The sequence below is a fragment of the Microcebus murinus genome, chromosome 1 (genome assembly GCF_040939455.1).
Source record: "Microcebus murinus isolate Inina chromosome 1, M.murinus_Inina_mat1.0, whole genome shotgun sequence".
Taxonomy (NCBI): Eukaryota; Metazoa; Chordata; class Mammalia; order Primates; family Cheirogaleidae; genus Microcebus; species Microcebus murinus.
The window spans coordinates 100,074,871-100,095,603 of NC_134104.1; the positions used below are offsets into that span (position 1 = coordinate 100,074,871).

At 38.2% G+C, this 20,733-nt stretch overlaps 1 protein-coding gene across 4 annotated transcripts in view; it reads right to left on the reverse strand.

Annotated features, from left to right (window-relative positions):
- The window catches only part of SCHIP1 (schwannomin interacting protein 1), a 535,265-nt gene that overhangs the window by 148,026 nt on the left and 366,506 nt on the right, over positions 1–20,733 (reverse strand). The window contains exon 1 of one of the 4 annotated variants that reach the window (XM_076004301.1): positions 2,967–2,999. The exons of 2 other annotated variants lie outside the window; for them this stretch is intronic. The gene's annotated coding sequence lies outside the window, so the exon portion shown is untranslated. Of the gene's footprint in view, positions 1–2,966; positions 3,000–20,733 lie in introns of those variants that run through there. One more of the 4 variants, XM_012782751.2, reaches the window with a different exon arrangement.

The window sequence follows — 20,733 nt, forward strand, 5'->3', positions numbered from 1 at the left end:
CCATGATTATTGAGCACCCACTCTGCTGCATTTCATGTTTTTCCCCCAACCATGTACCTACATAGGTATTATCATCATTCCCATTATGCAGACCATAGCACTAGGCTCAGGCACATAGAGGAACTAGCCTAGAGTTCCACAGCTACTTTAAGGGGCAAAGTGTGGACTCGAAATTCCTCTCTCCTGACAGAGGTGGTGTTAATCCACAACTGGAAAATTAGCTGTGGAGGGGACCTGCCCTTACTTTAGTTAAAAATGATACTCTTGATTCCCAAGATGGGGGGAATTCAATGGAAAGTTTCTGCTACTGAAATTTATCACTACTTTTCTGGGTGGAAAGAATGTTTTTAATTTTAAAAGTGTATCATGCATAGCTTTGCTGCAAGTAAGGCAAACCTACTCTTTAACCTGAACGATGAAAATGCTGAACGTAGCAATAATCATGTTCTTAAAGATAGCTGTGCGAATGAAGGAAAAGTAGCAATTGGTTATTATTGAAATACTTGTAAAACGTGCCTTATAAAAATAAAAAAGTTTCTTTAAAATGCTTTTTAAGCTTACTTTTGAAGTAGAGCATCTTTATAGAGATTCTAAGATGCCTTACTATTGTTTTTCAAGCATATGGAATAATTTTACGCCCAAATAAAACAACTGCCTATTCTTTGTGTCTCTGAACACAAAATAAGTGGAAGTGGGTTTGCTTTAAGAACTTCCAAATAATGGGCCTGGTTAATAATTAAGAATGGGTTCCCTGGGGAGTTGGGCATCCTTCTTTGAAGGGGATGAGAAGACGGCAATGACCTAACTATGGTTCTAAAGTCGTGCTGCAGAGCTGTTTCCTTTTTCAAAACTTTTCTCTTCCAAGGAATAATGTAGCTTCCCAAATAAGAGAAAAAGAGAGAAAGAAATGAGAAACATTTATGGAGACTATGCTGGGTTCTGGGCTTTTCTAATCCTAATGGCCTTTTAAATTATGTACTCTCTTTACAAATAAGGAAACTGAGGTTCAGACTGGCTGAGTACTTTGCCTACAGTTATGGTATAAATGAAGGGACTGGAAATTTAACCCACATCTGCTCAATTCTAGGTCCCATTGCTCTTTCTACTTTATCAGAAAATCCCTCCCAACTATCCACAATTTTAATGGTGAGGAAACTGAGGCACAGAAAAAATAAATGACAATATGTGACCAGGAGTCACTGTGTGAAATGTTCAGGAAGGCACATCTTTTTTTCCTCTTAAATGCCTTGATTTAGCTTATAAAAGATCACAGTATGTTACTTTTAGAGATTTTCCAGCTGTGGGGGTAGGATTTTGTTTTTTCGGGCAGCATTCATATTGGAAAGCAGAATATTTGACACTGCTTTCTGGATTTAGCTTGAAGCAAAGCTATACCCATGCACTCCGCTCCCTTCCACATTGTGACCACATAAGTTAAGTTTGTGCTTGGGACACCAGCATTTCTGAACAGGTAAGGCCCCTGTGGAGTCCTTTGTGATTTTAGAGTGAGAAACAGATCTTTCTATTCAGCAAGGAATAATCACCACTTTGTCCAGCCATCAGAAGTCAGGAGGAGAAGAGAACCCTCAGCACTAACAAATCCCTATTGATAAAACAAAATCTTTTTTCATAAACATTTGGTCTTTAGAAAGCACTAGCAAGTGGATAGAGCACTTGTTAGTTAATAATAAAAAGAATTCTTCAGTGACTACTCAGATGAATGAATATTTTTAAAAGGCATGGAGTATGTAAGGAATTTTAATCCAGTCTCTGTGTTCACTCCCCCGCATAACAACTGTAGTGAAACCACTAGCCTCTGAGGGATGAATGGCCCCAGACTCAACTAGGAGGAAAGATGACCCCAAGCTCTGTTATTTAGGAATTCTTTGTTTTTATTTCTGGGTGTACCTCCTTTTTGACTGTAGCTGTTGAATGGGCTCAGTTAAAGGGCTTTGGATACAATGTATACAATGTAAAATGATCAAATGTTTCTCCTTCTATACCATGCCTGTCTCTTTTTATGCTATCAATAAAATCCCAAGCCCAACTGTATTCATCTTAGCCTTTCATAGACACACTTCTGCTAGCAAATCTTTAGCTGTTAAAAAGTTTTATTAGCTAATTTCAAATGAATACCTTAGGAGGCTCCAGGCCATGGGGGGGAAATCAGGAAGCTGAAGGAAAAATCAGGAAGCTGAATCAGTAAATGACAGAGCAGTAATCAGCTTAGATGGGATTACTTCCAGCCCTTTGCTATGGATGACACAGAAATTCTGAGCTTAGAAATTTTCTCTTCTCTGCACGTGGTACTGTGGGGATACCAGAGATGCGGGTCCACAATCACAGTCTTTTTCATTTATTTAGTAGCCTACTGCAGTACTCCACACAGTCACACCCACCCCACAGCCCATGCGCTGTGGCAGCCAAACCCTACCTGCTAACCAGCCTGGATGCACAAAGGGTTAAGGCTGCAGCCTTCCATGCCTGTAGACATTGCAAACATTCCACTAGACTTTCTCCTCTGCAGTCAGTCCTGTAGCTCCAGCTCCTGCAAAGCTTTCCAGTACTTGTAAAAGCAGTATTTCCTCCCTCCGGGCTATGTTTGGTTTAAACTTGCAGTTCACCAGGTTATACAGCTCAGGAGTTTAAACTTAGCCCAGCATGATCTTAAGTAGAATCTGTCCCTCTTCCCCTGTTGAATTTGTTTTTCCTGCTCTATCCTGGAAGGCCTCTGGGCCTTCCATAACCTTGCTGCCGTCTCCCCACTGGGAGTTAGATGCATCCTCACTGGCTGCATTACTGCACATTTCCCTAGTAACCTTGTTTTTTCCTTCCACTCAAACTTCTCCAAACAACACCATCTCTGCTGAACCTGAAATTGTCTTGTCCTTTCATAACAACATTTCCAACCCACCATGTGAGTGATTATAGAGGGCAAATTGGGGAGAGAAGGTTTAGGAACTCACCTGCACAGCAGCAAGGACCAGACACAGGATGGGGCTGCCTGCAAACTTCCCAGGGACTGTCTGCAGCCAAGTCTCTTGCCCTTAAAGGGACAGGGTGCTTTTCACCATATAAGGAAGACAGTTTCACTTGTCTGCTTTGGAGCCTGTTTAGGCAAAGCAGCTCCTTTTCTTGACATCTCCACGCAGAGGCTTAAGCCTTCTGGGGAAATCTGAAGCCTGTCAATTCAGGAGGATCTGAACATAGTAGGCAGCTTAAGAGCTCCTAGAAAAGGCACAAGAATAATGCTTGGCAGGCCATTTTTAAAGGCCAGAAAACCCTTTGTATGGGGCTTGTTCCTTTACAAAAAGGGTTTCTGGCAACTGGGAAGCCTTCCTCAATTATAGGGAAGGTCTTCTGCAGCAATGTCTATTGCTGGTTTGGCTTCCTGAATGATCTTGCTAACCTCAAAGAGGAGAGGCAGTTTGCCCTGTTCCTCCTGACATTGATACAAAAGAGAGAAGATTGAAGAGTACTGAAGCTTGCGGTGTGAGATTTGGATTGTTTTAAGACACATTAGCACTGCACCCTGAAAACAGTGGGGATGATTTTGCTATTTCAGCTGGCAGAGGGCCCTTCCTAGACAGATAAGCTCACAGTCCTTGATGGAGGCTGTCCTCCAGCCATTTCCACTCCTGCTCGCCCCTGTTGGCCTCCCTTGGCTCAAGCTGGCAGCTGAGGTTTGAAGGCTGTTTTTACCTTCCAACTGGCAGGGATAAGGATGTGTCTTAGCAAGAGCAAACATTTTCTGCTGATGACATTCAAATGCAAAGCTGTCCTGTTGGTTTGGGGTGCATTAAAAGTAATTACAAAATGTTAGACTCTAAGAAGAAAGTTGAGCTTAATTTAGTCATCACTTGGGTGGCAGGATACGTCTTTCTTAGCTGCCAACTGGATGTTGTCTCTGAAAATGCTTTGAAGTGTGCCAGGTAGCTCTAGCCAGCACCTACTCTTTATTGCTTAGCTAACTATGACTAATATTTAGTGTTTGTACCATAGATTTGGGATCTTTTAAAAATGTAAGTTGGCACCTGATTATTTAATCTCATACCACTTTCACATCTTACCTTCTTGCATAGATTTTGAGTTTTGAGGACAAAAACCAGTTTATATTCCTCCATACTGGATTAATACTCCACATGGAATAAGACTATAGGAGATTGGGAAATACTTGTTAAATTAAATCAATTGAATGGAACCCAAGGTTTTTGTGTGATGTATACATAGTGTTATGAATAAAGTGAGTGTTTACTAAATTATTGTTGCAGTTGTCAAATAAATACATGATGTTTTTTTTTTGCTTTATCATCTCTTTTTATTTCAGCATATTACCATCTCTTTTATATCAATCAGTATTTATTTTTCATTCCATCAAATTTTCTTCAAGGGCAGAGAGGTCAAAGGAATTTTTTAAAAAGTTAATCATGGTGATAACTCCTTGGACCAACAATCTGACTTCTAGGAATTTAATCTAAGGAAATAATTAAACAGAAGCAAAACATTATATAAACAGAGATGTTCATTGCATTGCTATCTGTCATAGCAAAAACAAGAGATGATTTAAAGAAGCTGTGGTCCTCAACCCCTGGTCTGTGGCCACAGAGTTCTGCTGCCCCGCTCCCTGCCCCATCCTAGGAAAAATTGTCTTCCATGAAGGAAGGGAAGCTTCATCTATACAACTGCTCCCCATCCCTTGCATCACCGCCTGAGCTCTGCCTCCCGTATCCCTCTCCCCTGGCCAGTGGAGAAATTGTCTTCCATGAAGTGGTCCCTGATGCCAAAAAGGTTGTGGAGCACTGACTTAAAGACCTGAGGTAATTTCATACATCAGTAATAATAGCTCATGCTTTATTGATTGCTTATCATGTACCAGACACTGTTCTAAGAACTTCATAGAAATTAACTCACTTAATCTGTTTTAATTCTCATGACAAACCTATAAGGTAGGAATTATCATCATCAATCATTTTATAGGCCAGAAAACTAAAGCACAGAGGTTAAGAAATTGGCATTCAAATGGAGGTATTTTGGCACCTGCACTTGCAGTCTTAGCTTTGGTTTACTGAGCATTGTAATAGGACTGAGGATAGACAGATTTATAAGACAGAAAAGGCTCTCCCTTCATACAACCATTGCAAATAACAGTTATAAAAACTATGTACAAATATGGAAATGTGCACATGATATAAAGTTAACAGCAAAAAGCAGAATGTAAAATATCTATGATTCCAACAAGCTAAATATCTGCATCTATATTCCTGTAAGAAATAGAAAGCAGTATATAAACTGAAAATAGTTACATAATAGCATTATGATATAATGTACTCTAAAATTATCTTAAGTGGGTTTTTTTTTACTATTTTCATTTAAAAGTTAATAAAAAATTAATTCTTACTATAAAAAATTGACCTTGGTGTTCTTATTACTTTTAGCCTGTATTGCTCCAGCTCCCTAAGTGATGCTCTAGGGCTAGATTAGTGAGTGACAAGAGGTTCTCTTGATGGTGTCATCATGGGGGGGGTGGGGAGCTCTCTGCTAGTTGAGTGATTCACTGTAACAGGGGGTGGAGCCCGCATGCTTCACATACTGCAACCTGGAAGACCATTCTCCCTTAAATTGTGCATCAAAATGGTATCTTACAATGTCCATTTTAACCCAACATCTTATGATTGTGTGGGCCTGGTAAGAATAAGGCATTATGTGATAGTGATGTTTAGGAAAGGTGTTTCACCAGAATTTTTCCTTATGTGGTTTCTAGCAACTTTTCTAAATCTGAAAATGTGTATCTCTGTATCTAATGTGTATCTATCTGTGTATTAGAAACAGATAGATACATCTCAGAAGATGAGCTTATTCTATGAATGAGTGGGAAGACTTCTGTGTAAATTAACTAGCAATTACAAATTATATGTAATGCTTAAAGCTATTGAGGGTTGTATTAAATTAACGCATTTATATTTTGTGAGATATGGCAAAATCAAAGAAGTTAAGCTACAAAAGCAAACTGAAAACTTGCCTTGGGGTCGTGAATATAGCCACAGCCTTTGACTCCAGTAATCGTATTTTCTTTTCTAAAATTATTTCAGAGATTTTTTCTCATGGAAGGAGGGAGAGGAAAGGGAGAAGAGACCATGTGATTCCAGATGAATCAGTAAATAAATATAGATTTTTAAAAATGTGATAAAATATTTACAGGAAAGTAGTAAGTTTTTTTCTGATAAAATGTTAACAGTATAAATTATATAATTTTTATAGTAAAGATATAGGTTGATCTCATTTATTTAATATCCCTCCTGACTGAATGCATATCATGTGATAGTATATATACCCATTTTAGAAGACACAAAACAAAATAAACTAAACATCAGATTGAGGAGAGTGGTTATTAATCCTCTTGCGGCCACGAGATCCTTTGACTGTTATGATGAGAGGCATTAATAAAAATAAATCATTTCACATGTATTATTTTTATGTTGATGTTTAAGGTTGATGTTATTTTTAAGTATACTACAATTGTTTTGGGAATTTTTTGTGCATTTACATTTATGGTTTTATAAATTGTTGTCCAAAAATACATACATACTTATTAAAATATAAGAAGTGACAGGGAAAGTTACTCCTAGAAATACATGCAGGTACCTGTTAGGGGCTATGGTGGAGATTTAGTGGCATTTTGATGGTATTAAGGTCAGGTCCCAGGAACGCTTCAATCTCATTATTTCTCTCTGATGCAAAATTCACGCACACAAGGAGCTGCAGAATAGGAACCAGAGACTAATGCTACTAGTGGCCATGAGAGAGCTCTGCACCCTGACGCAGAGTTGCTAAATGTCATGTTAGAGTCAGGGCTACATCAGTGACTAGACTCAGTAATCCAGGTGAGAAACCTCAGGAGAAAGCTTGGAAGATCACATATTTTAAGTGTTTCCTTGGGAACAAACACTGGGTCCAGACCTAGTCAAGTTACTTATAGATTACATATTGCACTCCTTTTAGAGACAGGATTTTTTAATTTGATGATGCCATGCCTGTGACCCATGTGGAGAGGATACAACCAGGAATCACCTGGATACCCATCTGGGGAAAGGACTGAGCAGTGCATGATGCAGGCTGGATATATCGAACAGAGGCTTATTAATCTGTTGACTATCATGAAGGCTTTGCTAGCAACTCTTTGTTTCAGATAAAGTTATAGGAGTGGAACAAAACCTGCACTCCCTGTGTGATGACCACACTTTGCCTTGTCTCCCAGCCCTACAGTAGTCCAGGAAATGGAAGTCCAACCTAACTCCTTCCTGTAGGAAACCTAATTCATTCTATAAGATCGTTTAAGCCCCTATTGATTTGCTTGAGTATTTTTATATTGAATAAATACATTAATAAATATTATTGATATTTGTGGTTTATTTTTCTGCACCTGTGAGTTTATGCACTATCGTAGGGTGGGAATTTATTCATTAATTTCACAAGATTTGTTGAAAGTTTACAACATGCTGGGCTGTGTTCAGAACCCTGGAGATACAACAGTGGACAAAATAGGCAAAATCCCAGCACTCATAGAGCTTATGCTCTTGTAGGGCACAGACCAATAAAGAAAGAAGAAAATGTCAGGTAGTACCAAATTTCACAATAAAGATGAAATAGGACACATGAAGGGGGTGACTAGATATTGGCGAGGAAAGAACTCTCTGAATTCTTGACTGTCAAGATGATCACATCTTTCTTCTAAGTTCCTATAGCACCTACTGACCAGTTCACCTTGCAAATAGTTTGGCGCTCAATCATGTTATTGTCAATAATAATATCACAGGATCATTTACAAAAGAACTTTTTCTTTTTTTGTGGAGACAGAGTCTTGCTCTGTTGCCCAGGCTAGAGTGCCATGACGTAAGTCTGGCTCACAGCAACCCAAACTCTTGGGCTTAAGAAGTCCTTCTGCCTCAGCCTCCCAAGTATCTGGGACTACAGACATGTGCCACCATGCCTGGCTAATTTTTTCTATATATTTTTAGTTGTCCAGCTAATTTCTTTCTATTTTTAGTAGGGACGAGGTCTCAGTTTTGCTCAGGTTGGTCTCGAACTCCTGACCTCGATCAATCCTCCCGCTTCTGCCTCCCAGAGTGCTAGGATTACAGGCATGAGACACCACACCTCGCCCAGAAAAACTTTTTTTGAAACCTGACAAAAGTTTCTTTTTCATGGCTTTGACCTCCTTGGTTCAGAGAGTAGGATTTGTTTTTTGATCTCTAAATCAGCTGGTGTTCTCAATGGACTTTTAATGTAAGCTTCCTCTCCTATGTTTCTAGCTTATTGCCAATTGCCACTTATACTGGTTACAAAGGAGCCAACGCAAAAATAAAGTAATCTCAAATTCTGGTCAAGAAACACCTGCTAAATAGTTAGCATTATCTTTAGACAATCTTCTGTTTAAGCAATTTTGGAAGCTCCCTAGTTGCATTTCTGTAAAGGTTTGCACCTGGGAAATGGCACAGAGGCTTTTATGAGAAATGCTATTACAGGCCTCACAGCAGAGCTGAGAGAGAGGAGAGACTGCAGGGAGCTCTATTTTATAGTACAGTAAGGTTAGCCATTTACTGTTCCCATAAGCTATTTCACTTGCAATAAAGGTCAATGGGCCTTTTTAGGGAGGAGAGCTAGACCCCTGTCTAAAACTGCCATCTTCAGCAGTCCAAAGGACAGGCTGCTTTAGATTCTTCTGGAAAGTGGTAGGATGCCTATTTAGCTGGGAGAATGGTTCAGTATGACCAGCTGATGAGCAAGGCAGTAAGAATTCACCAACTTCAGGGTGGAAGACTTAGACCCTAAGGTAGCTTGACCGCAAAGCTAAGCAGGGTATGGGAGATTGTGGCTCTGCTTGTTATGTTCATGTGTGAATTCTGCCAAGAAATGTGATATTTCTGTACCTGGAACTCTCCATCCCTACACTTCCTGGGAAGTTGCTGTCCTAAAGGACTATGGTTTGCAGTCTATGGAGCTGCAAATACAACAGAGCAGGAGCAGTCCCACTAACAGTTGATTTTTTTTTCTTGTTAGACTTTTAATAAGGAAATCAAGCTGTGCAGGCATTTCTTGGAAAACACTGGGTTTCAACAGTTTTGTTCAATATCTCCTAAAGAAATTTTGAAAAACTACATACCCCCCTCCAATTTTAAGTTGTAATCTAAAAAATTTCATCAAAATGTAAATATATCTCCATATTACTTTCCACACAGGACTCAGCTGGGGCAAAGGCAATGTATGTAACCTAAACATTTGTACCTTCATAATATGCTGAAATAAATAAATAAAAACATTAAAAAATGTAAATGGTTGTGAAGGATGTAATTTATGGTCTTTTGTAAATATTGGCTTTTTAAAGTAATACTTTTATTCAACTCGTTGTAATATATCCAATGGAATATAAGTAGTATAGCAACTTGCCATCCACTATCACCTAGTAGGTAAGAGTTGGAAATTTTACATAATTTCTTTTTCCCTTTGAATTCTTATTTGCATTCCTTTATACAATTTTATCCCAATAAAGTATATTTTTGTGCTTAAGAGTTTTTAATTATTTACCTTAGTGTAGCTTTCCATAATAAAAATCAGTGAAATTGAAATTTTTTTTCCTGTGACCATAAGGTTCTATAAAAAGACAATTCATTTGGATTGAGCATCATAGCACTTATCAGTAGTACCTGTGGCAGAGATAATGATGTCTGCTCACCACACTCTATTCTCTTCCTGGAAATCCAGGGACTTTGCATTTCTTAGTTTTCCCTTAGGAGTGTGAGCAGAAGTGATGTACTATTTCCTGTCCTAGGTAGTCAAGAGGGGATTGAATTTCTCAATCTCTCTCTCTCTCTTTTCCTCTGAGATGGCAGAGATGTAAGATGGAAGCAGAGCTATCTAGATACCCTTTGAAAAAGAGTCCCCAAGGAGGATCTCTCATCTGCATCAAACTGTGGCGTGTGAATGAGCAATAAACTTTGCTGTGTTCAAGCCATTGAAGGTTAAGGTTTATTCATTACTGTAAAGTAGTTTACACTATCCTGATGCACATAGGGCATAAAAGATCAAAACGACATAAATATATTACAACTTTCGATAGGTAATTATTAAGAATGAAAAATTTAAATTCTTGAAAATACATCTCTTAACAAAAACATTGAGAAATCTTGTTCATATAGATGGGAATGAAGGTGGTTATAACAATGTCACTCAATTCGCATTGAGTTATATGCATGTAGCGATCTATAATAAAAAATGTTAATAATCTATCAGCTGACAACTGAATTGTGTCCCCTTTGGATTTTATTGAAGGCAAAGATTTAGCAACCATTTGACTTGGAAAGAAATCTGTTACCCAGGCATTAGAGTCATTCATTTTCTCAACATCCTCACCAAAATTTCAAATTATCCTTTTGTGCGGAGCTCCAGAGTATTTTACACCCCAGTGCGAATCACCATAGCAAGATTTTGTAAAATGGGAGAAAGTTACTTGAAAAGGGAGGGAAGTAAGGATTTCTCAGGCAGTCAATTTTACAAACAAGTTATATGAAATTTGAGAATCTGTAAATTAATTTCCTTAAACATGTCTATGTTTATATACCCTTTGAAAATCTCTGTGAATGGCCAGGACAAAATAAGCTAGTCTGGGAAAGACGGGGAGGAGCCAGGAGGAAGAGTGTCTCCTGATCTGGTCCTTTTTTGGCTGCAGACCTTTACCTAAACCCTTGGTCCTTCATATCCTGCCCTTCCTCCTAACTTCCACTAGCTTAGAGTGAAAAAATCCTGATTAAGATTAAAATCTGTAACTTCTAAGGAGTTATTTTAAATCGATGAGAAAAATACAATTATTCCAACAGAAAAAGATGGGAAGTTATGTGAATAGGAAATTAGAAAAAGAAGAAATATAGGGCCAGCCACGGTGGTGGCTAACACCTGTAATCCTAGCACTCTGTGAGGCTGAGGAGAGATGATAGCTTGAGGTCAGGAGTTCGAGACCAGCCTGAGCAAGAGCAAGTCCCCATCTCTACTAAAAATAGAAAGAAATTAGCTGGACAACTGAAAATATATAGAAAAAGTTAGCCAGGCACGTTGGTACACTCCTGTTGGCCCAGCTACTCGGAAGGCTGAAGCAGAAGGATTGCTTGAACACAGGAGTTTGAGGTTGCTGTGAGGTAGGCTCATGCAAAAGCACTCTAGCCTGGACAACAGAGTAAGACTCTGTCTCCAAGAAAAAAAAGAAAGAAAGAAAAAAGAAGAAATACAAATGGTCAATCAATCCCTATAGAAAATGTTAAAACTCACTCAGAAATCATAGATCTGCAACTTAAGCCAACAAGATACCATTTTGAAAATCAAACTGGTAAATAAATTAACCTTTAGTGGTGGTTGTGAAGAAAATAATCTTGTTCAATACTTCTAGAGAGTATTTTGGCAATATGCATCAAAAGCCTTAAAACTGTAAAAATTGAGCTAGTGATTCCAATTCTAAGAATTATTCTAAAGAAATAATCATAAATATGTAAAAAGAAGATTGAGTCTCAAGCTTTGTCACTGTGTTTTAGTCAAGGTTCTTTTGGTTGTAAGTATTAGGTTGCAAGGCATCTTTCATTTGCCATGCCATCTCTCACCTGTTTTTCTGGGTCTCTTAGTTAAAATTCTTGACTGATTTAGACTGATCACTACTGCGTGCCAATAAATTGTCCTTACCAAATCAGCTTTGTCTGGGAGGAGAAGTGTAATATGATAGAGACCATATGTGGGGTTAGGGTTAGGTTCTTCGTAAGACAAGAAACCAAACATAACATACATATAATGGTGAAGAACAGAACTCACTTAAAATTCCAATCCAGTATGGTCATACAGAGTGACATAAGGGACTTCAGAGAGTCAGAAAAGGGAGGATGGTAGGAAGGTGCAAGATAAAAAATTACATCTTGATTATAACATATACATACTATTCAGGTGATGGGTATACTGAAGCCTAGACTTCTCCACTATACAATTCATCCATGTAACAAAAATCACCTGTACACTCTATATCTATTAAAATAAAAATATACGTAACCAAAACATTTGTACCCCCCTGTAATATGCTGAAATTTAAAAAAAAAACACATTTTTTTAAATTAAAAAAAAATCTGACCTGGAATATAAAGTAAACTCTGACACCATGCAATGAGTCATTAAAAATGTTCTTGTAGAAAACTATTTAATAACATGGAAATATACTTGTGAAACCTTTCTGTTTCTAGAGCAAAGAAAAACACATTGCAAAAGAGAACACAAAGTATAATCTCATTTTTAAAATATTTACATTGATAAAGAAAGGAAAAAATATACAGCAAACCTTTACTGACAGAAATATTCAAATGTAGGGGTCACTGGTGATTACTAATTTCTTACCTTTATGAAACTCCATTGTTTCTAAATTAATATGTAATTATTATTTTATTATTATTATTATTTTATTTCAGCATATTATGGGGGTACAAATGTTTAGGTTACATGTGTTTCCTTCCCTCTTTCCCCCCTAGAGTCAGAGCTTCAAACCCCTCCATCCCCCAGATGGTGCACATCACACTCATTATGTATGTATATACCCATCACCTCCTCCCCCCTCCCATTTGCACGATGCTCAATGTCCGATAAATGTTATTCCTATATGTCTACTTAGGTGCTGATCAGTCAGTTAATACCAATTTGCTGGTGAGTACATGTGGTGCTTATTTTTCCATTCTTGGGATACTTCACTTAGTAGTATGGGTTCCAGTTCTATCCAGGAAAATACAAGAGGGGCTATATCACCATTGTTTCTTAGAGCTGAATAGTACTCCATGGTATGCATATACCACATTTTATTAATCCACTCATGTATTGATGGGCACTTGGGTTGTTTCCACAGCTTTGCAATTGTGAATTGTGCTGCTATAAAGATTCGAGTGCAGGTGTCTTTTTTGTAGATTGTCCTTTGTTCTTTTGGGTAGATGCCCAGTGGAGGAATTGCTGGATCAAATGGTAGATTCACTTGTATCGCTTTAAGGTATCTCCATATTGCTTTCCACAGAGGTTGAACTAGTTTGCAGTCCCACCAGCAGTGTAGAAGTGTTCCTCTCTCTCCGCATTCACAGCAATTTTATTGTTTTGGGACTTTTTGATAAAGGCCATTCTTACTGGAGATAAGTGATATCTCACTGTGGTTTTGATTTCCATTTCCCTGATGATCAGAAATGGTGAGTATTTTTCATATGTTTGTTGGCCATTATTCGATCTTCTTTTGAAAAGCTTCCATTTATGTCCTTTGCCCACTTTTGATAGGGTTGTTTGTTTTTTCTTGCTGATTTTCCTGAGTTCTAAATAGATTCTAGTTATTGGCCCTTTATTGGATGCGTAGCTTGCGAAAATTTTCTCCCATTCTGTAGGTTGTCTGTTTGCTCTCATAACAGTTTCTTTGGCTGTGCAGAAGCTTTTTGATTTGATCAGGTTTTTAAATTAATATGTAATTATTTTGATAAGAAAAATAACATTAAGATTCAGTTCTCCAGTCTCTAAGAGGACTGAAGAAACAAAGTAGAACCCAAATTCTCGATGAACTAAGGTTCTGTTCAGAGACTCAGACGAGACATTGCAAAATACTTCCCCAGTTTCTGGAGCACTGAATATATATGGGCTCTGGGGGATGGATACATTTGAAGCTCTGACTCAGGTGGGGCAAAGGCAATATATGTAACCTAAACATTTGTACCCCCATAATATGCTGAAATAAACAAATACATAAAAATTAGAATCCTAAACCTTTGATTTGACTTTGGCTAAATGTAAGTGAAATTAAAGATCATTGTGGATTTAATGAGCTGTCTTGAGAAGGAAATGTCTTGTTGACCCAAGTACTTTGAGAAGTGCAGATTATTGCTCTTCTTCAGAAGATAAGAAAGAGAAGATTAAAGAATATTTACTTTCTAGTGAAAACAGGAGCACAATAAACAGGGAACATTGTTGAAACATAAGCTAGGGGAACAAAGGTCTTATTTAAATTTCAATATTTGCCTACAGGGTTTTAAAATATGATAAATTATGGCTTCTCTTTTTTAATGTTTACTGAGGAGAGGAAGACATTCTCTAAGATATTCAAATGTTAACAATAAGTGTGATCATTAACCACAAAGTCTGAAATTACCACAAAGCTTGTAAAACATATCTGATACAGAAAATTGTATTTGTTTGTTTGGCAATAAAATATGATATAAGAAATTACCTTTGTTTGAAAGCTGAATACAAACTCTCCACTTTGGAGAGATCACCCACTCCTCAGTCATTGGATTTACCAGCCAAATTAAAGCCCTGCCACACCTACTTATATTGGATAGTTTCTTGTATTCATCCAATACCTTGGCTCTAGCTTTCTCTTGGCAGAACCCCTGAATCAAAGAATGCTTCTAGCAGATTCAACTTCTAACATGGTAAAGTCTGGATTGATTTCATGGTGTTTTTCCAGGTTGTATCTGGGGAGTGGCAGTGGGCGAGAGAACAGAAATTAACTTTTACTGTGTGAATTTGTGTGTTGTTGAAACATTACCTTATCAAGCATTTACTACCTTTGTAATAATAATTGCACTTTTAAGTACACTATACACATTGTTATTCACCTGTACGTGGGGTGGGAGGGTGAAGGTGGGGGAATGGGAGAACTTGACCTTCTCTTCATCCATGCATTGAGGTGGATCAAAAACTACCCTCCAGTTACTTGTAATGAAGCTGAATCTGTTCACAGATGTGTTTTCTTGACTTCTACACTATTGGCCTGCCCATAAATTATTTTTTAAAACATTGAATTAATTGCTAGCATTAAAAAGTTCAGGCGAGTTTTGCATAAAAATACAATATAGTATATAAAACGGATCATTATTTACATTCCATACATGGCCCCCACCCCCACCCCTTTCACCACCATGCACCCAGAGGCTGGGCAGCTAAAAATGACATTCTTAAACTGGGCATCTGGACAGGACTTGGCTTTAGCTTTGACCAGCTCAGACACATTCAAGTGAGATTTAAAAAGTAGCAGTCCCAGCTGCTCCTGGTGGCAGGCGCAATCTCGTCAAGGATGTTTTGGGTTTTTTATAGAAGTGTTCCTGCCATCAGCTTTCTAAGGGTCAAGAGGTAGGGTCAGCAGCATCTTTAAGCTGTTGTTATTTTTGTTGCTAGTGTGGACCTGACAGGTGGGGCATGGCTCTGGAGCCAACAGTAACAGCAGCAGCAGCGTCCTAATCCCTAGATCATTCTTACAGCTAACAGTTCAGGGGGAAGCTTCCTGATTTCCCATCTTCCTGGCTAAGGCAGAGTTGGCAGCTTCCTTCAGGGCTGGATCTTCATTGTTCTCTGGCAGTGGCTCCTGGAGGCCCAGCCTCAACACATTGTGAGCACCTAATTCCCTGTGTTGATACCCTTTGCCCTTAATGCTTAAAATAGCTAGAGCAGTTTCTGTTTTCTATAACAGAACTCTGACTAATACACAGGAAAAATAAGAGCTCTGGCGACATCTGGTCCCTATTTTGGTTATGATAACAATAGGCCGGATATGAGTAGTGGGATCCAGGTTGCACAGTCCCTATTACACCTTATTGTACCCCCTAAATGAAGGCCATTTGTCAAATGATCTTTTCCACTGTATTTGTGGTGTTTGTATTTAGCAGCCATCCACTTCTTTTCATTATTTTACTTTCTTGGACCCTGTAAGGATTTGAGGTAGAGTTTGCTACCCCACTAATACTTATTCAAAATTTGGTTGAAAAAAATTATTTGATTTTGTAAAGAATGTAATTCTTTTATTTTGAACATACTCTAAAAATGTCCCAAAATTAAAGGCAGAAAACTGTATACCTAAACTGTATATCTAAACTACATTAACTGTTTTTACCAAACTCTAAAACTAGTTTTACTAATCTTAAAGATGTTGTTGAGTAAACTGTAATGTCACCTCTATGAGTATACAACAAAGAGATTTCTTTCAAATCAAGTTTTATCTTATAGTCATGTAACAGATGACTTCATTTTTTGCATTGGTTGTTAGAAAGGTAAGGCCAAAGACCACCTGAGTGGTTGGCTTCCTGCAGTATATATGACTTGATGCTTGTACCTTGTGTAATAATCCATCCTACTCCTGACTGTGTCTCATGGCTACTACCCTGGTTTTCTCTTCATTTAGATTTCTTCACATATTAAAAAGAATTCTAGTGTAGTTTTAATTTTTTTTAGTTTTACAGTTTCGGGTCTTACATTTAAGTCTTTAATTCATGTTGAGATGATTTTTATCTTTTTAAATTTAATTTTTAATTGACAAATAATAATTGTACATATTTATGGGTATAATACAATGTCTTAATACATGTTTACATTGTGGAATAAGCAAATCAGGCTAATTAACATATCTATTGCCTCACATACTTATGAGAGAGAGGGAACAAGAGAAAAAGAAGAACAACAACGTGCTCAGAGAGTTTAGAGAGTGCTCCAGATGAAGAAAAGGATGTAGGCCAAGTGAGTTGCCTACCATCAAGGGGTGAAACTATCTTAGATAATGAATTTATCAGTCATGACCTTAGACAGCCATCTTCACAGTCCTGCCCAGGTATACCCCTAATGAAAGTTCTTATAGTACTATTCCTCCTTTATGACACTTATCACCACTGAAATTTATATTTGCTTGTATGATTACTTTATTGAAGTTTATTGTCTCTCCTCTAGACTGCAAGCTACATGAGAGGTCATGTCTGATTTTGCTCTATTACATCTCCAGCACTAAACATAGTGCCTGACACACAAGTGCTCAATAAATGTTGGTTAATTAAATGAATCCTTTATCTCATAAAATTAAAGATTATCAGTCATAAGTCACCACAGGTGCTAACTATCCCACTCACCTTTCAGAAGTCCTTTGGCACCATTTTAACCAACTGATGAACCAGCTGATCTTGAACACTCTGTGTTTGGACCACTCTGACTGCTAGTCTCAGCCATGCTCAGGGAAGTATGCTAATGAGCTCCAGTGCTCTCCCCTTCCCTGCTCTTCATGAAGCCTTCACCCAAGTCTTCTCTTTTCCAGGCTGTGTGTGCCTAGTGCCTTAGGCTGCCTTCATATGATCATCCTGTCCACATTCTTCTGAACCTGTGCTCCTCATGTTTGTTACTCAGGGAAAAGATCTGAACATTTGATATGGTCTGACCAGACTTATTAGATTCTGAACTGAGATTATGCAATCTCAGATTCTTTAATCTCACCACTGATACACAAAGAGTTTGCAGACAACTCCAACTTCCCACTTAAAATCTGCGTAATGAGGGTAGTTTGATCACTATCTGGTGTTTCTCAAGTACCTGGTCTGTGCCTCTCTCTTTCATACCACTCCAGTTCCCTTGCCACACTGGAAGTCTAGGATTCTCATTCACCCTATTTAAGGGACTGGCAAATGGCTTAAGGATATCTTGGACAACTGAAATTGGGGGTTATTCACCTGGGGCAGTATGGATGGAGTTCAGAAAACTCTTAGGATACAGGTGAATGTTCTTAGGCTGGAAAAACCACAGGTGCCATGAGAACACCCATTGAACAAAAGAATAGCAAAGTAGCTCCTCCACCCATGCTGTGCGTGGTGCTCTTTGAGTTATGATCAATAAGATCAGCTTCCCCCTGGTACTTAGCGTCAATAGTGCCGGGCAGTCCAGTGATGTTAACCATCCTCATATCCACCAAGCCTCTTCCCTGTGCCACCCCAGGTCAGGTCCTCTTCTCCTTCATCCCCTAAGTGCTATTCCAATATCTGCTGGTCCTCCTTGGGAGGTGTGGAGACTGGGGTCTTGGCCCTTCATCTAATCTCTTTCTATTTGGATGCATGATCTCTGGGCACCCTGAAAATGTCTCCTTGATTCTCAAAATTCTGCTTCAGAGTCACAAAGCTGAACATGTACCATTTACCTCGTTTATTCTCAATCTAACCATCCCACTTTCCTTGCGACAATGTGGTCACATAAAAGGAATTTGAAAAAAGAAAAGCACATAATTAGTTTTAAAAAATATTATCTTGTTACAATTCTATTGCTGCTGAACTGTATCTCTACTTGTGCCATTGATTCTTTTAGTCTCAGGAACAGTATCCAAACACTTTTGAAAGGAATTCTTTTTGGTGCTGAAAAGATTATTTTCTTTCAAGGAAACTCCCATTATAATTTCCAATAGAGTTTCCTAATATGGGATATAGCTTTTCATTTAAAAATATTCATTCATTCAAGAGATATGTACTAAGTTACTGGCAGATACCAGGATGTTTGCTTTTTTCTACTTTCCTTATTTAAAGGGGACATGCCTGAGAATCATTGAAATCAATATACTCTTTGGTAATGAACAAGACAGTTCTGTTCTAATGGGCTAACAGTCTAGTGCATTTTAGTATGGATATGTTCATTCATTCATTCAACATGTTTTCTGAGCCCCAACTCAAACTTCGCCACTCAATACGGGAGAGACATGACATCTGCACTCACATTGCATTGGACAGATAGATAAGACCATAATTATTTTAAAGTATATTTAAGGTTATTTTATGCAGACAAAGAAAGCCTTGCCAAACAGTCAGAGAGGACTCCTCAGAGGAGGTAAGGGTAGGCTTTAATTGTGGGGATGAGTGGGAGTTTACTAAGGGAAGAAACATGAGATGGAGACTCCAGAACTTGCAAAACACAGAGGTGAGAGAATGAAGAGTATGTTTGCAGAAAGACAAACTGCATGAACGTAGGCCAAGTAGAATGACTTTTGTCCAAGCACAGTTCAACACATAAGAAAGAACTCAAGTTCTCCGAATCCCTGGGTTCCTTCTTTCTTACAATAGTAAAAGCTTGACAGTGTAAGTGGAAGTTGTCTAAATGAAATGGTTGCTAGTATGGATGATCTGTATATACTGAAAGACACTGGTGCCTCCAAAATGTTCCAGGGCGCTAGAAAGCAGAGAAGTGTCACAGTTGGCTCCAGTAGCAAGATTGCTTAGGAATCCATTTTTCTAAAATACTGTAGTATGTTCTGCTGTGGGGCGTCTAGTCCAATTTTGCAGTTTTTGTGTGACACAATTTACCCATATCTCTATGGTAGGTGAGCTACAAATCTCAGGTGAAATTCATCCCAGACTATTGGTAAATATCACTTACTGATAAGCTTTAACTCAATTTTTTTTCTCTGCTGCATGTTCTTAGGTTAAAAAGAGGGGAAGGATTTGAAAAGCGAACATTTATGGAAGAAAATTTGGAAGAATAATTTCCTTCAATGTAAATGGGTGATGGAATAAAAGTTCTTGCTTATTCAATGTACAAGTGCCCTGGGCTCTCCTTGGTACTGCAGCTCGGTTCTTGAATCCTTTGATTCTGTAGGGCTGATCCTCCTTTTCTGCTTCAGTCCAAGCAGGTACCACACTGGATTCTAATCACTTGGCTGAATTAAGATTAAAGCTATGAATTTAGCTCAAAGTCCCAAACAATAGCTTCCTTCTTTACACCTGGATACTCAAGGGATGAAAAATAGATAAAGAATAAATGCATATACTCTGTCAATTATACTGACAATTGTTTAAGAAAGAATTGTCATTTTTATAAACGGAAATGCAAGTAAAAGGATATCATTGACTGTTTTTAACTGACAAGTCTACTTGTTTCAAAAGGCCACTGCAAACTCTCGCTATACTTTGGTTTTGAACATAGCCCTCTCATTGAACTGGAAAAAATATTTTTAGAGTTTTGAAATGTACGAACTGTGTATAATAAAGTTGGTGTAGTTGAACCTTAGAAAATTAAGTGCACGAATGCAATTGCACTTTCAGTTTCAAATGCTTTACTCATTTTCTGAAAATTTCAATCAGAAACTAACGTCAGTTCTAAATTCACCAGCTAGGAAGAATCGGGGCAATTTGTTTTCAGAGTGCATTTTTTCTTGTCAGAATTCAGCTTAGCTTCTTGCTCTTAGTAGCTGACTTTTTCAGATATAGAGAGCTCTGTATCACAGATTTGAAGTTAGGATATGACTGTATGGGCAATTACAGATGTTCTCTGGTTAACAGCAGATCTTTTTTTTCCTTCCCATGTTCAACACTTACAGGTTATTTGCTGAAAGGATCTCAAAAACATAAACATGTAGGTTTGCCATTGTGAACAAACATCAATTCAGGAACTGCTTTTATAAAGAGTAATCTGGTCCAATTCACTGAACAGTTTCACAGATTCAGTGCCTTTTTTTTTTTTAACTAAAGAAACTTCGAGAGCATTCCTTGCTGCCCTAGGGTCTCCTGCAGTCTTATTAATGATGGGGCATTGGGTTTTTATATTTATTAAAATTTTTTTTTGAATTTTGCCTTTATATACAAGAAGGATCATGACACAGCTTGTAAATGCTGTGGAGGTGAACATTGGTTATTCAGAAAACCATCTTGTTTGTGGTTATCTGTTATAGGACATGGGTCACAGGTGTCCCATCCTACAGCAGCCAGGCAGATTACCCAAGTGTGCGAGGCAGGCTGGGGCAGACTAGGGCCACCTGAGGAGTATGTGTGCCATCTAAAAAGAATAGGGCTTCTTAATTCTAGTTGACTACAGCCATACAGGAATGTGGGCACAAAATGCTACAGTTTCTATATTTGCTGACTTTTTCAGAGAACCCCCAAACTCATGTTTCAATTTGAACTCTCT